At 42.8% G+C, this 16400-nt stretch overlaps 1 protein-coding gene across 2 annotated transcripts in view; it reads right to left on the bottom strand.

The window, feature by feature from the left end:
• PTPRT (protein tyrosine phosphatase receptor type T) overlaps positions 1-16400 on the bottom strand; it is a 462769-nt gene that overhangs the window by 406667 nt on the left and 39702 nt on the right. The gene's annotated exons all lie outside the window — the stretch shown is intronic.

The raw sequence follows: 16400 nt of genomic DNA, 5'->3' as shown, positions 1-16400 counted from the left end.
GCTTCCTTCACACTGATCAGCTCGGCAATAAGCAAAGTAATCACAACCATTCCCTCGAAAACAAACAGACTGGCAAGATGGGCAATCTTTACATGGTCAACAAAAGCCCTTTGGTTATAACGATCGGCTGTAAACAAGCACGCAGTTAAATGAACAGAAGAAAAAACGGAAGCAAAATAGACCAGTGGTAGTCAGCTTTGCTTAAAATCAAAACCTCATTTGCTCTCATGTCTCAGTTCATACATGTGTTACCTTTATATGCCAGAAGTTGTTGATAACAGCCATTGTCCAAAGCTGGAGGATACTTTGACAATACAAATACTCAAGAAGCTTCCTGCAAAGCAGCAGGAGGAATCAATCTTCAGGTCTTTACACTGCTTCTCTACAGCAGCAAAAACACTGCAAATGATCCATAACTAATTCTTCTGAGTAAATGAAGAGAGAATTAAATCTATCCTGTTCTTACTTAACACTTACAGGTCAATCCATTGTTCAGCTGACTTTCTGTAAATGCTAGTCCCCTGTCACAGTCAGCAACGGATAGAGGACGCTCTCATACAGCTCTGGAAGCCACGTGTCCACCCATGATCAGCCACATACGGTGGCGAGGATGGAGACAAGGAGCCAGAAGCCCCTTGGGCAGCGTTCCCATTTCTTTCCAGCCTACCACTCTGAGCTCCCCACATACTCCTCATTTCTTCCTTAATTACTACAAGTAATTTTATTAATATACTTTGCAGCACCATTAACTATTACCTGAGGCTTAACGTTAAAAATGAGGCAATATAATCTTAATGGTATTAATTAATACTACCATGGCTTTAAAGTTTCACAGATCTGGCCAACAAAGCATGTAAAGTGTGTTTTGGGTTGAGGGTTTTTTTAGTGGTTTTTATTTTTGTGTGTGTTCTTTGTTTGTTTTGTTGGGCTGTTGTTTGGTTTTTTTTAATAATGCCCCTGACAAAAAACAGGAGCAGAAAGGTGGAGGCTATAACAGCAGAGACTTAAATTAAAAAAAAAACCCCAACAAAATAACTCCCCCCCCCCAAGCATCACCATTATGAAACATGGCACTTTGTCCAAGACACTCTCATGCTTTTGTCAGTGAAGACAACAATGCAGACACACATCACCCACAGAAAAAACAGCAGTAAGGTCCCATTTGTATGGATTTTTTTTTTCTCCTTCCTTTCTTGTGTTCTAAGCACAGAAGCAATCAGCAAGCTATCTTTTGATATCACTTTGACGGCAAGAGGCACACAATCACTAATGTGACAGGGATGGCAAAGGCTTCAGCAGCTGCAAAACTGGACATTGCAGCAGTCAGAAAACAGAGGGTGGGAGAGCAAAATGGAGAGAGAGTCTTTGTTCCTTCAGTGACACGTTTAAAACTTAATCTGCACAGCACATTCTGTCAGAACAGAAAGGCTAAAACTGTGTGTCCTCAGCAGAGGTTTTACCAGAATGTTCAAATTTATGGCTTCTATGACTAAACAGTCAAAAAATCTGGCACCAAAAGTTCACACTAGAGATTTCTGTTCCTGGATTTCTCCCTCTCTCTCTCGAATTGAGCAGGGAGTTTTACAAAAAAGGAAGTTGGCTTTAATCCCAGTTCTTGGAATTCAATAGTTCACCAATTGGAAAGAAAAATACGTAAACTGTAGGTATTGCTGCTGTGATTTCCAGAGGCACTCAGCAAACAGCTCCAGTTGCAGCTAGGAGGATCTACAGCTACTCAGGACCACTAAAAAAAAAAAAATAAATCATTCTTGTAACTGTAACTAAGTACAGCAGTCAAACCGCTCGATAAGTGTTATTAATTATATTGTCAGCTGAAGACCGATCTATTTACTTTGCAGTGATACTGTAATTATCAAGAAAGTGCCCTGCCTTTGCCTGGTAACTGCCGTTTGCAGTAATTAATTTTCCTCTGCATGTAGATGTTTGATAGTATGATGTAAATCACAAGGTATTTGCTACTTACAGTTAAAAAGAGGTATCTACTGTCACATTCTTGAAAGCATCTTAAAACATTAAAAAGTCACATGAACACAGAAATACAATGTTCTTGCATGGTGGGTTGGTGTCTGGAGGGGTTTTGGTAGCGGGGCAGGGGGCTACAGAGGTGGCTCCTGTCAGAGGCTTCGAGAAAATCCCCCAGATCCAGTTTTGGACACACCTCTGGCCAACGCCAGGGCAATGGCGCTTCTGAGGATAACTATTTAAGAGTGAAAGAACCTTGTTGAGGAGTTCTTTGTTCTTGAACAAGTGAGAGAAGGGGGATGGGAGAGAGCCAGCCCTGCGGACACCCCGGTCAGTGAGGAATGAGAAGGAGGCTGTGCCGGAGCAGGGGTTCCCCTGCAGCCCAAGCCAAGTCTGTCTTTTGCCCATGACCATAACTTGTGCATGAGCCCTCCCTGGCCTGTGTCTTAACCCTCAAGCCTTTTTGATTGTATTTTCTCCTCCCCATCCCTCAGGGGATGAGGTAGAGGTGAGCAAGCGGCTGCGGGGGGGGGGCTTTTGTTGCCAGCTGGGTGGGCTCAAACCACACCGCCTTGTTAATACACCTTTGAGCTAGGCCTTAGGGAAAAAAAGCCTGCTAGTGTTGACAAACATCTTGAAACTGCAATTTCCTAGTTTTCCAATGACTTTATTCCAAGTAACTTCTTGGTGCATCCAAGTCGCAAAAGCCAAGCCTTAGAGCCTCACACCTCAGTGCTCAGTAGCTGGTCACAGGGAAGGACTAGTTATCTTGGAAAACTCTTGTGTCTGTGCTCCCCCCAGCACTATGTACACCTACATATGGGTGGTGATACCAAGAACAATGCAGCTTTCTGCCACAGCTAGACAGAGATAGGACAGACCAGAGAGTAGTCCTAAAGTGAGAAAATATTCTGTGACAATCCTTGAAGCAAAAGGTTCAATCTTGCCTTCTCCCATCCCAGGCAGCACAGCCCCAACTCAGCTTGCACTAAAAAGAGCCATTTTCCTACTTCCTTGTAACAGATTCGCTTCTTGGCTTCACCATTCTTAGATATATGTCAAAAACTACAGGTTTATGGGAAATACTCATAACTTGGAATCAAGGCAGCTCTATACCTGGAGGAGAACATTAATACATCCTTTTCTAGTATTGTAAACCTACCCAGTTCAAGGGTAACACATTTTTCTGCTGGAGATCCAGTGTTGTGTTTGACTGGATCCTGTACAGCTATGTCCCTTATCCTTCCCCCTCTGCCATCTCCTAGGGACCCTAACCCTTAACACCACAAAGTTCTTCTCCATCCTATGGATGTGTAATTAACTCTTACATTCACCCACTTCAGCTACAGAGAGCAGCAATAAAGATATTTCAAAGATGATTCCTCAGCTCCCACAGTTGTGATGTAAACGGTTGGTTGAGGAAAAAAAAAAAACCCCAAACAAAAATTAACTAAGATCTTGAAATAATGCACAGTAGCATCATATCTGAGGGCTAGTACTTGCCCTGTGCCTAAAAGTAACCCTTCAGTTTGTCCTTCCAGTGCATGGGCATTGCTTCTTCATGATTTGCGACAAAAGGAAAACCTGTATCATGACCACGTCGTTGCAATGGCTCAAATCTAGGATCCACTGATGCAACAGCCCTTAACTGCAGTGAAATTATCTCCAAAGTGTTAAATAACGCCTAAATACGCTATTTTCTTTTGCTGCCCCTCTTTTTAAGTGTTCCACATTTGAATTTTGTGGAACTGTGAGTCATCATCTGTGACTGGTTTCTGCAGGGGCCATCTTGTATTTCTTACTCTCGAGGAGTAGATCTTGATCCTCCAGAAAAACTGTTGTAATTTCACCTTAATAAAGGCTGCAGGAGGCTTCCATTGGGGATTTATTCAACTAGAAGAGATTTTTATTTTTCAGGGGAAAAAAAAAGGAAAAGATGTAATTTTTTTTCCCCCCAACATACAGTTTAATTTGCAATACAGAATAAATTAGGACAAAAAAGCCCAGGGATGTTTAAGGCAAAAAGTCTTTAGCAGCTTTGCATACTTGAGTATGAAGCAGAGGCAAATTAACTGATAATCTTCTGTGCTAAATTTATACAGGAGACAAGTTATTTTACAGAATATTCTCTAGAGTGGTCTTTTCTTTTAAAGAAAAAGTTAGCATTTTACTTGACCAAAATTATTTCCTATTTAAATAATTATGATTATCCATCTCAACACTGTGTATTCTTTGTACGGTGATTTACAGAATGTTTCTGCTATCAGTGTTGTAGAATACTCACAAGGTCTAAAAAACTTAATGGTGTGCTGTAAATGCTTGATAAAGAATTTTTACTGTGTTTTCCATTTGATAAAATTGGTTAATAATCATAATAGATAGATCTATCAGACATTAATACTATGAAAGCTTTTCTAAATCTTTCTATCCACCCTCCTTGCTCTTCTTCTGCACAGGACATGAGATTTCTCTGGCTTAGGAAAAAAGAACAAATTATCTTCGGTTAACCACTCTCCTAGAAATACCATCTGTTAAAAAAAAAAAAAAAAAAAAAAAAAAAAAAACACAAACCAAAAAAACCCTAACACATCATTCCAGTACACAAGGACTATAGCCCTGCTTTTTCTGTCCTAAAGACCACAAAGCCATTCTTAAAGTGAGATATTCCCCCCAATTCCCCACTCCAGAGTCATCACAAGTGATTTTTTGCAAGACACCAGCACCCAAGTTCCCAAGCTCCACAGGGAAAGCCTTCCCCAGCAGCATGGGGCCGGTCAAGAAGCCACTTCCAGAAAAGCAACCATGTGTCCACCCACTCTTGCCCCATTAAACCTTCTTATAAAGTGCTTCCACCTGAGACTTACAAAATAACCTGTGGAAAAGCCTGCAATAGGTGGACTCCAGACCAACACAGCAAGGGTCAGCCTCCACCTCAGGATCTGCTGCAGCCAGTGCACGGCAGCTCGCACACAGGCCACTCCAAAATAGCCAACACAATCACTACAAGAGAGGGAAAAAAACAAACCAAAACAAACAAAAAAAACCCAAAAAAAGAGTAATCACTTTTAAAGCAGAGATCTTTAATAGTACAGACTTATCCTCTTGTGACAGCATTACTGGGATTCAACCAGAGAGAAAAGAACTTTTAAAATTTGAGCCCAAGACTCAACAGAAAAAAAGCTGTAATGCACTCGCCTGCTTTGTGACAGGCTGACCAGGGCTTATGGTTCCCCCTTTTGAAGAACTTCCCTGTTGACTTTTCCTCAGAATGGCTTTGCTTTCCAATAAGATGCATTCAGACACACAAGTCCCTTTGATGTGTCAGGATCCACCGAATGTTAATAACCCGATTACAGCACAGAAGTCTCTTTATAAAATCCCCTAAGACAGGAAGATTTTCTTGTTCAGAAATATTTACTTCCACACAAACCAATACTTCAACCAGGAGCTCTCTCAAAGTATTCGGGGAAAACCCAATCCCTATAGTCCCCTCTGTAGGGTAACTCTGTAAAATGCCCCTTTCACATCTCCTTTCCTCCTCCAACTTGGAGATCCCACCAGCAATGAATCCTGGCCACAGCTTAACAGCCACTTTTGGAAAACGTCACTTTCCAAAACAATGCAAGGGCAAAGCCACGCTGCTCTGCCACAAGCAGTTCCCAGGGGACACAGGTCATTACATGCTTGTCAATATGGGAATTCATAACGCTTCCCATTTACTCTTTTGCTCCCACACTCTGCAGCAGAGCTAGTCACCTTTTTTTGTTACACATTTCCAATTTGCTGGCTGATGCTAAATTGAATAGCTGATACTACACTTGCTTTTGTCAGAAGGTTACTATAGACCTTGACTTTTCTTACTAAAGAAAATGACTTTATGTCATCCATTAGTGATTGTTTATTATGGAGACTTCATACTGCCTCCCAATATGGATATCTTTGATTTTGAAAGAAAATCAAAACAGGTACTTGTATTGTTCTGGGAATGAGGGCAGTGGCGAGGAAGCAGAAAAGGACTACATCATTAAGTTACTTTGGCTATAAACTCAGTAGAGCCCAATCTCAGCTTTATTATGGCCTGTTTCAATTTTAAAGTTCAAGTTTAAAAGGATATGAGATTAACCATCCATGGGCTCAAGTCTCTGCTATGAATTCCTCTTTCACACATTCCAAAACCTGCCTGGGTACAAACGCAGTGACTGCACAAGTCAGCTAAAAAATATCACCTACAGCTTCCCTGCTCGCTAATTCTTCCTGAACTTCACCGAGAAACACAATAGTCGTACAACAGCATAACTGCTCTTTCCTCTGCTAACTGCCAAGTTTCCAGGGGAAATCTTTCGGACTTCTGCTCTCCCTGTGAGCTCTCCTTGCTTTCAAAACTTCCCTCCTCCATACCCCTCCCCACCACATTCTAAATATACTTTCCCTTTCTTACTTTACATACATACATTTCCCCTAGAAATAAACTGAAAGAGCGACACAGCGATGCCACAGCAGAAGACAGAACAGCACGCCAAAGCCCAAACTTCTGAAGCAATCCATTCACCCAAGGGCTCAGCACACACCTCCTGGTCCTTTGCAGACAGGGAAAAGCGTCAATTACAGCGCTAGTTTTAACATCGACATTGGTTTAACACTGTTTAACACCTAGCTCACATTCAGTGACCACATTATACAAAGAAGCCATAAAACATCCAAAGGACTGGCAGCCGTTCTCTTTATTAGTACACAAGGTAAGGCCGTGTTTCTGAAGTAGAAAATCCCCTTTGAGTAATTTAGCTGCTTTGCAGTTGAGATCACATAGATAGGCAGCTACACACACCGCATGCAAAAAGTAGTACAATAGCACTTGCTAGAGAGAGAGAGACTTTAGAAGTAGTTCAGGGGGGTTGAGTCTACACATATATAAATAAAAGATTAACTCAAACTTTAAACAAGAGATTAAAAGTACATTCTACACCATTACCAGAACATTCACAAATGTATAATGGGAAAAAAATAGATTATAATTACTTTATTATGTTTATAGTTTTGAATGAAAGAGGATTTTTGACACTACATAACATTAAAAGCAAGGTTATGAGATTTTAAGGCAAGAGAAAAGGAAACAAATCCCTGCCAAATGGCCGTAAGCAAACACAATGTAAAACCTTGGTAATACAAGCACTGCATCTAATCAGAAGGGGCACACATAGCTACAAACACACAACAGCAGGTGGGAACCGCACACCCAATCCCCAGGGCAGAGCACGAAGCACCCAATACCCTCCAGCTGCATGCACAGGACTGAAAGGAGCCCCCCAGTACTTCTCGCAGCCCAGGAGGGTTTCCTGTGCCACCCCGCAGCAGGAGCCACCCCTGCCAGCGCTCCGCTGCAACAATCCTGGCATTCACCACTCGGAGCTGGAAACACAGCGCGACTGTCCGGGCAGCGCGGTGGGGGAACACTGGGGCTCTCATGCTCGCTCACATCCCCCTTCATAGTGATGCAAGACCCAACTCCAAGCTAGACAGTTGCAGACTAAAGGTGACAGCGCAGTCGTTGCGCACTGTGACATCTGCATGCCACAATGCTTTGAGGGCACCTTTTGCTTTTCATTTCCTGGGTTCAAGACAGTGGATTTTAAGGTAACTAGATTTTATTATTATTATTTAATTTCCCCCCCCCCAACATTCATTGATTTATTACCCTGAAACTTATTCTGCCTTTACATAGGAGTTTTTGCTGTAAATGACCAAAGACTGAGATACACATGGACACAAACTCACAGGTTATGGATATCTATAGTCTCGAGTTTCATCTTCACACACCACTCAATGACCTGCACCAAGTACTATAGCCTATTCCAGCACAAAGGGAATGTCTCCTGTATGAGGCACGAGAACAGGGTCCAGAAACCCAGGGCTGCTGTGAATGTAAATCCTGAGCCTTCACACAGACTGCTGTGTATGGTAGAATAAACTGCAAGTGAGTCCACACCTCGAAGTATAAGAAAAAGCTGAAACAGATTAAACTGCTGCTGCAGAGGTCAAGTGCATCAGAAGCCATGAGATTGGACCAATTTTCTTCCCCCCCCCCCCCCCCCCCTTTAAAATAACCTGCTGGTGGTGGTATATTTATATTGTGGTAGCTGAGAAAAGGCTGCGGAAATCTGCTCCCTGTCCTAGGCAGTGTGCAAACACAGCTGTACCTGCCCTAAAGATCTTACAACATCAAAAAGTCTGCTTTATTGAAGAGAAAGCAATTGTACACTCGAAATTTCTTTTTTAGAAACCTTCGGGTTCAGGATGCCAAGCTATATCAGTTGATGCCTTCACAAAAACAAACAGTGAAAAGAGTAAAGATTTGAAGGGGAGAAAAAAAAAACCAAACTACACCATAAAACCCTGTACCAAATATTGTGACTTCTCCCACACTAAGGCAACACTTCTGACATTTGAAAATGTGAAACCAACAGGACATTCTTCAGCCCACCCAGAACAGCCTCAACTATTCTCTGTAATGGTTTTTCTTCCAATCTCACAACATATGTTCTAGATAAACATCTGAGATTGAAAAAAAAGTACCAACTTTTCACTGTTAGTGGCTATACAGCACATCATCCAGAGATATGTGACAGTATTTTTTAAAGATGACATCTCAAGGAGACAAAAAAGTGCTTCTCAGGAGTTCCAGTAAGCGATTTATTCTTTCTGGGCAGCCTGTGACAAACAAACTTAATCATTTTTATTCCATTGAAAGCAGAGGTAGCATTTATATTCCAGGAAATCTATATACATTTTTGCTAATTGTGCAATAGCACAATGCTTTCTTGAACTGTTTACAAAGCTGTCTGATAAAGGGCTGAGGAAATCGGGGATTTTCTGGTAACATTGGCAGCAACAAAAAGCAAAGGATCGTTGACTACTGGTATTGTGATTGCATCCAAAGCAGATCAAGGCTGCTGAACGTGAGTTTAGAGGAAGGCAATACCTAACTGGTTTACAGACACTCAGGAGAGGCTGTAAGGGCACTATAATAGTGCTGAATCTGCACTTACTTATCAATAGTACTGCAAACAAGCCAGGCTTGAGGTCAACCTTCACTGCTTACTCTCATTCCAAACATACCCCACTGCTCATGGTAGTTGCTGGAGATGGCAATGGAAACTGCCGTGACAGCTGGAAAATACTAAGGAGAGATCTTGTGGCTTTTTAAAGGCATAATATGCTCTTATTTTCATTCCTTGGCAAATAAGCAAGCCAGACATTTGCTATCATTACAGCCAAATTTCCAGCTTTTACAGTCCTCCTGGACACCAGTTATGCACACTGAGGACCGTGACATATTGACAAAGGCTAAATTTCATAAAGGGACTTGGCTCCACCCTGCTGAAGTCAATGCTGTGCAGAAGACAATAATGCAAAAAAGCTGCAGCTATATCAGCAGAATCTGCAGTTACACTGTGTGGAGAGACATCACAGCTTTGCACAGGAACATCCACAGTTACGCAGTGCTCATCAGTAAAACATTCCTTCCGTCAACATAAAAGGCTGAAATAAGGAGCGCTAACAGTTGTCCTCATAGGGCTAGAAAAAGCCCCTACACTGAGGGTACTTAATAGATAGAAATGCCACACTCAGGAATTGGATATCATCAGCTATTTCTCAGCAGCACAGAATTTAAAGTCAATTAAAACAAGTTCTTACCAACTCCTTGCACCACCTGCCATCACTCCAAACGTCCCTAGGGCCCTGTAATAGGACTTGTATAAAAATAAAAAATAAAACCCCAGCCTGAATATGAACAACTGACATTCAGGCCATTCGCCTAAAAAGTTAACTCTCTGAAAGAACAATCAATATCATTTCCCATTAGTTGTCTCCACAGATTTATCATTTAGGCTTTTCCTTAGCAGCCTTGAGGGGAAATGAGAGATGTGTGCGACTGCACAGGAACTAAGAAAAGTCTCTTAAAGGCATTTAGAGCTGCTATTATAATAATTTCCTTTCAACAGATGAACAAACTGACGACATTAGACATGAAAAAACCACCTAATTTTCTATAGGATGCTACCTATACATCATGTTACAGCTGGATGGCTAACCTCTGGAGCTGTATGAACTGCCCAAAAGCCTTCATGAGAAGTCTCCACACCAGAGCTGCAGCACCTCGCCCTGCTGATGTGTATTCTCCACCTCTGACAGGGGCCAGGTCTGACCCTACTGAGGGTTTTAGCTGTACATTTATTTCAACTCCATCCCAGACAGCAGAGGCAGGGTCTCCTCCTCAAGTCAAAACTGTCTGCTTCTGGCTCCTGGATCTTACTCTCCTCCTTACTCTGAGTTACACAGAAATTATCTTGCAAATCCCAGCCATACAAGGGTTTTCATTCACAGCTCAAACCACCAAAAAATTTGGCCATCCATTTCTCACCAAGTAATGCACTTACAGAGACGGGCAAGCAGCATTGGTAGAAAGCCTCAGGCATGCCCTAAATAAAAATGATGAAGTCTTCAGCAGTTAGATACTGGTTTGCATTAAGGAACCACTCATTGATACACACAGCTCCTGGAGCACAGGACGCTACTAAAGCCCTGTCCCCGTGCCCAAAGGTGGCTGCATCTCCTCTGTAGATTCCAGTGTACGATCTGAGATCTGTTCAGAAGCTCAATATGACAAGGCAATGCTCACACACAGCTTATGCCCTACAGAATACAGCTGATAACACACTTCTCAGACCACCACATAAATCTGGGATTATTTTTGCCCTGGGAAGAAACATTCCAGAAACTGCGTAACCTATGGCGTAGGGAACACTGCATGTATCCTACACAGAGCCAGACAAATTGCTGACAACACTCATTCATACTGATTTTTTTTTCTTCCTAAGTCTTCATTGACAAATGACAAAAGCCTCTAAACCTACTTCTGCTAAGCACTATATACATAAAATCTAACCATAGCAAACTTGTGCTGTTATGAAAACAGGTTTCTCCTGTGGCTCTGAGATGCCAGGTTCTAGTTAAAGTCTAGTTTTTCATCCACCAACACTCCCAGGTCCTTCTCCCCAGGGCTGCTCTCAATCCCCTCACGGCCCAGCCTGTATTTGTGCTTGGGATTGCCCCGACCCAGGTGCGGGGCCTTGCACTTGGCCTTGTTGAACTTCACGAGGTTTGCACAGGCCCACCTCTCCAAGTCCCTCTGGATGACCCCCCTCCCTCCCTCCCTCCAGTGTGTTGACTGCACCACACAGCTTGGCGTCGTCAGCAAACTTGCCGAGGGTGCACCGATCCCACTAACAACTTTGTCAGCAACACGGACAAGCAGCGCCAGTCCCAATATAGACCCTTGGGGAACATCCCTTGTCACTGGTCTACACTTGGACACCAAGCCATTCACAGTGACTCTGAGTTATTCCAAAAATATTATTTGATTTATTCCAAAAGAGTGAATTTCTTTAGTATGTCCAGAGTTTCTTTAATATGTGCAATACAGTTTATGTATGCACACCCACAGCCTGTATTTCTCTCTAAACACCGTAATCTCCCTGAGTGGTGGTACACAGGTACTCAATTCCACTGACACCAACAGCTCACATCAGGAATGCTCTCGGGTCAAAGACTGATGATCATCACATCCAGGCCCAGGGTTAAAAACAATTTATAAACCTAAACTAGTATCACAAAGCTAAGTCTCTAAAAGTTAAGAGAACTGAAATACTTTTAAAGATAGATAAGGTACATGCTAAAGATTAGAATTAAGCAGACATGGTGTAGATCTACATTAGTTTAATATAAACCAGTGATCATAGTAAAAAGCAGACACAGAGTTATAAAGCTAAATAAGCCTCAGAGATGTCAATCCCTATTACCTTTTTTTCTTTAGGCTTTATTTTGAACAGCTCGTTTCCTTTAACATTCTTCGAGACAAAGCAGCATCATACAGTGTAGGGAAAGAACAAAGTGGCTCCTTTTATCTGCCTCTCTATCTTCTGAGTAAATATTGCATCATTGTTCTCCCTAGGAAACATCTTTCATCTTTGTTTTAAGGATGTGGGTGAGCTGATGTAGTTGGGAGAACCCATCAACCTTTTACATCTGAGCACCAGAACTCTGAGGGCATCGTCTTTCCATAAAATAAAAGCACGTGCAAAGATTTCCCTGTCCTCTTTGCTCACCACACTGACATTGTTCACTGGAGGTCAGCTCACTTGAGACTTTTGGCTGCTGAAGGTAGCAAGAACAGTTGCGTGCTAAACTTTATTTTTTTCCCGGAGAGAGTCAAAACAGCTTGCAGAAAATCAAAGCATGTATGTGGCTAGATGCCATCTGTTACCCTTTCCAGAGAAAGTGTCATGATATTTAGATCCCCTGAGAGTATCCACATTAGCTGTAGGTAAAGGCTTTGTTCTTTCTATACGACTCTGCACAAAAATGTAATGGTTGCAGAACAGATGGGAGAAAACAATACAAGGATATTATTAGGACAAACCCATGTCATATGCAACAGTTCTGTTCCTTATATAATTACACAAGGGTAGGGAGTGAATTGTGCAAGTACACTGCAGCTTCCGGAAATTTAAAGATTACACAGAATAGATCTTAGTAAGTATCTGTCATAGTAGAACAGCAGCATTTACATTTAAAATATCCCATTTGTAATCTGGATTTAAAAGGAAAAGGAAACATGGTAAAATTGTAGAGGTTTTCGTGGCCTTTTTCGAGAGTTACTCCATCACTATGCAACAGCGTCACGGAACAGAAAAGCGAGCCCATTCTGATGGCAATCTCCTCTCACATCAGTCCATGACAGCACTTTTACAGCGCCCACCTGCCACTGATCTTTCATATCAAATGCTAAAAAATGAAGCATCATTACCTCTTCAGGTCCTAGCTGCTCAAAGGAGCGATATATCCACACATTCTTCCATCTCTCTCATCAGATGAGCCAACCATCACAGTTGCTCTTAAGAAATACTTGTTTTATCCAAGAGGTGATCTCCAGCATTGTCTCTGCCACAAAAAGTATACACCTTCTTTCTCAGTTTTCTGTTTAAATGTCCTACTGCTCAACTGTTTTAACCAATATTGGTAAAATCTTAAAAAGCATAAAACACTCACAACAAATCAACTCTACAAGCAAGACTTAGTTCTCCACAGAGAAGAAACACCTGACAAATTTCTTAGTATTAAAACTATCTCTTAGTTTCCATCAGTGCGGAACAAACAAAAGCACAAGACCAAAGACTGTTTGTGGAAGTTAATGTACAGCTTAACATCACTTTAAATTATGCTTCTATAAAACAAGTTACCACCTTAGAATGTACCAACTCCACCTTTTTTTTTTTTTTCCACTGCAAGCATGTATATGTTTCTACGTTGCTTTGATCCAAAGCCCTTTTTTCTTTGTTATAGCTAGTATAGCGAAATTTCTGGTACAAGGTCCATTGCTATTAAACATGCAGGATAATGCATACCACAATTTAGCAAGACAACCCGTAAGTGAAATATTTGTTTTCTGGCATACACATGCTGTAGACCACAAACAGCCAACTATGTGTAATGACAGAACTCTAAGTAGATAAAAATATGCAAGCTAGGATTAGACCACTAAGTCTTACCCATGGCTATGCCGTTACTGCAGTGTGGACACAACATACCCCAAAAGCAGAAGAGCTACTGCTAATATTCAGGAGACTTCTTAGAATCACAGAATGGTTTGGGTTGGAAGGGACCTCAAAGATCATCTGGTTCCAACCCCCCTGCCATGGCATGGACACCTCCCACTAGACCAGGTTGCTCAAGGCTCCATCCAACCTGGCCTTGAACACTGCCAGGGATGGAGCATCTACAATTTCCTTAGCCAACCTGTTCCAGTGTCTCACCACCCTCAGGGTGAAGCACTTCTTCCTTGTATCTAGTCTAAACCTGCCCTCTCCCAGCTTCCAACCATCACCCCTCGTCCTGTCACTGCAGGCCCTTGTAAAAAGTCCCTCCCCAGCCTTCTTGTAGGCCCCCTTCAGGTACTGGAAGGCCACTAGAAGGTCTCCCCAGAGCCTTCTCTTTTCCAGGCTGAACAAGCCCAACTCTCTCAGCCTGTCCTCGTAGGAAAGGTGTTCCAACCTTCTGACCATCTTGGTAGCCCTCCTCTGGACTCACTCCAGCAGCTCCGTCTTTCTCATGTTGGGGGCTCCAGAGCTGGATGCAGTATTCCAGGTGGGGTCTCATGAGGGCAGAGCAGAGGGGCAGAATCACCTCCCTCGACCTGCTGGCCACACTTCTCTTGATGCAGCCCAGGATACAGTTGGCTTTTTGGACTGCAAGCACACACTGTTGGCTCATGTTCATCCTGTCATCCACCAGCGCCCCAAGTCCTTCTCCCCAGGACTGCTCTCAATCCACCCATCGCCCAGCCTGTGTCTGTGCTTGGGATTGCCTCGACCCAGGTGCAGGACCCTGCACTTGGCCTCGTTGAACTTCATGAGGTTTGCATGGGCCCACCTCTCCAGCCTGTCCAGGTCCCTCTGGATGGCCTCCCTTCCCTCCAGCGTGTCGACCTCACCACACAGCTTGGTGTCGCTGGCAAACTGGCTGAGGGTGCACTGATCCCACTGTCCATGTCACCGACAAAGATGTTAAATAGCTCCAGTCCCAGTACCAATCCCTGAGGAACACTGCTTGTCACTGGTCTCCACTCAGTCATCGAGCCATTGATGGTAACTCTTTGAGTGCGACCTTCCAGCCAATTTCTTATCCACCAAGTGGTCCATCCATCAAATCCACGTGTTTCCAATTTGGAGATGAGGATGTCATGGAGGACAGCATCGAAGGCTTTGCACAAGTCCAGATAGATGACATCAATTGCTCTTCACTTGTCAACTGATGCTGTCACTCCATCATAAGAAGGCCACCAGATTAGTCAGGCAGGATTTTCCCTTAGTGAAGCCACGCTGGTTACCACCAATCACCTCCACATTTTCCATGTGTCATAACAGAGCCTTCAGGAGGATCTGCTCCATGATCTTGCCAGGCACAGAGATGAGACTGACCAGCCTGTAGCTGCCTAGGTCTTCCTTTCTCCCTTTTTGAAAGCAGGACTTGCCCATTTTCTGATTTTTTTATTAGTCTGCATTAGCAGGGGAAAGATTTGGAGGAGATGAAAGGAAAGAGTCATCCACATCTATTTCTAGGCAGCTGTTACCTTACCTGGCTCCCACACAGTAACGATGTACATGAACGTGCTCGGCTCACAACAACTGTGACTTGATACAACATGGCTTAATGACCTACCTCGGGAGAGACATACAACACTATGCTGAATTTGCTACGAGTCAGCCACCACAGTTCAGCTGACATACAGTAAATTAAGTGGTATCAGATGTTGAATTAACTGCACAGACCATATAAGACCTTTAGAGATGTTGCAGACTTACCCAAAGACTCACAGGGAAAGCAGACACCCATCTGGTAGCCCGGCCCCTTCCTTCCCATTTTGGGCTTAGTAGCCCGTCTCCACATACTTCCCCCCCGCCCACCAACATTCCATAAGGAACACATCTGTGTTTGCAATCCACACCTTAATTCAGCTACTATATACTATATCATGACAGCAAGGTAGATCTTAGATACAGTTAATATCCACAGCTGCATAAAGGGAACAACTCTGCACTAGAGTCAACTCAGATGCTGAGACATTCACCAAGCCTAGGGAAGTTTTCTCTCTCACACAAGTTCCTATTCTATAAAAAGAAAAAAAATATATTCCCTAGTCTAAGACTGAGAGATGTTACAGCCCATCTTTGCTAGTCATCAGCAGCTTTCAAATTATTCATGCAGAAAATTACTTAAAACCCATCCCCCCACCACATATAAACGCATCTGTTTCTGATTTAAAACAAAGTTCAATTCCCATTTTTTAAAAAGCTTTTATCTTAAGGAAACATGGAGGCTTCAAAGTTCTGTAATTTGCAGTTCATTTGAGCATTAATGGAAAGAAATGTTCTTCCACTTCAAACTATTTCCTCAGTCAATTAGACAAATCCTCTAAGTGGAGTTTGTGAAGCAGTTCGTGTCCAGGAACTTAATTAGTACTAAATTCCAGAACTTGCATCCACCTCACCCACACTAACAACTACGTATGGGCCATGCAGCTCTCGGGACCGCGCAAGCGCATCTGCGCAAGACCAGCCATGAGGACAGCTAGGGACACCAAAAGGTCAGTTGAGCCAATGCAGCAGCAGGGACAGATGAGAATTGTTAGAAGAGGCAGGCATCAACCAGAAGGGAACAGCTAATTAAAAATGGATGAAAGACTCAGCAGAGGTCCTGACTGCCCATGGTCATTGAGAAAATTCCTACTGCAAATTTGAGGAGTAATAGTTTTCTTAATGCCCTCACTGAATTTCTCACTGACATTTGCAAACCATTCTTGC

The sequence above is a fragment of the Leptosomus discolor genome, chromosome 17 (assembly GCF_034619465.1).
Source record: "Leptosomus discolor isolate bLepDis1 chromosome 17, bLepDis1.hap2, whole genome shotgun sequence".
Classification (NCBI taxonomy): Eukaryota; Metazoa; Chordata; class Aves; order Leptosomiformes; family Leptosomidae; genus Leptosomus; species Leptosomus discolor.
Note: the sequence above shows the minus strand (reverse complement) of the source record. Positions and strands in the feature narration are given on the sequence as shown.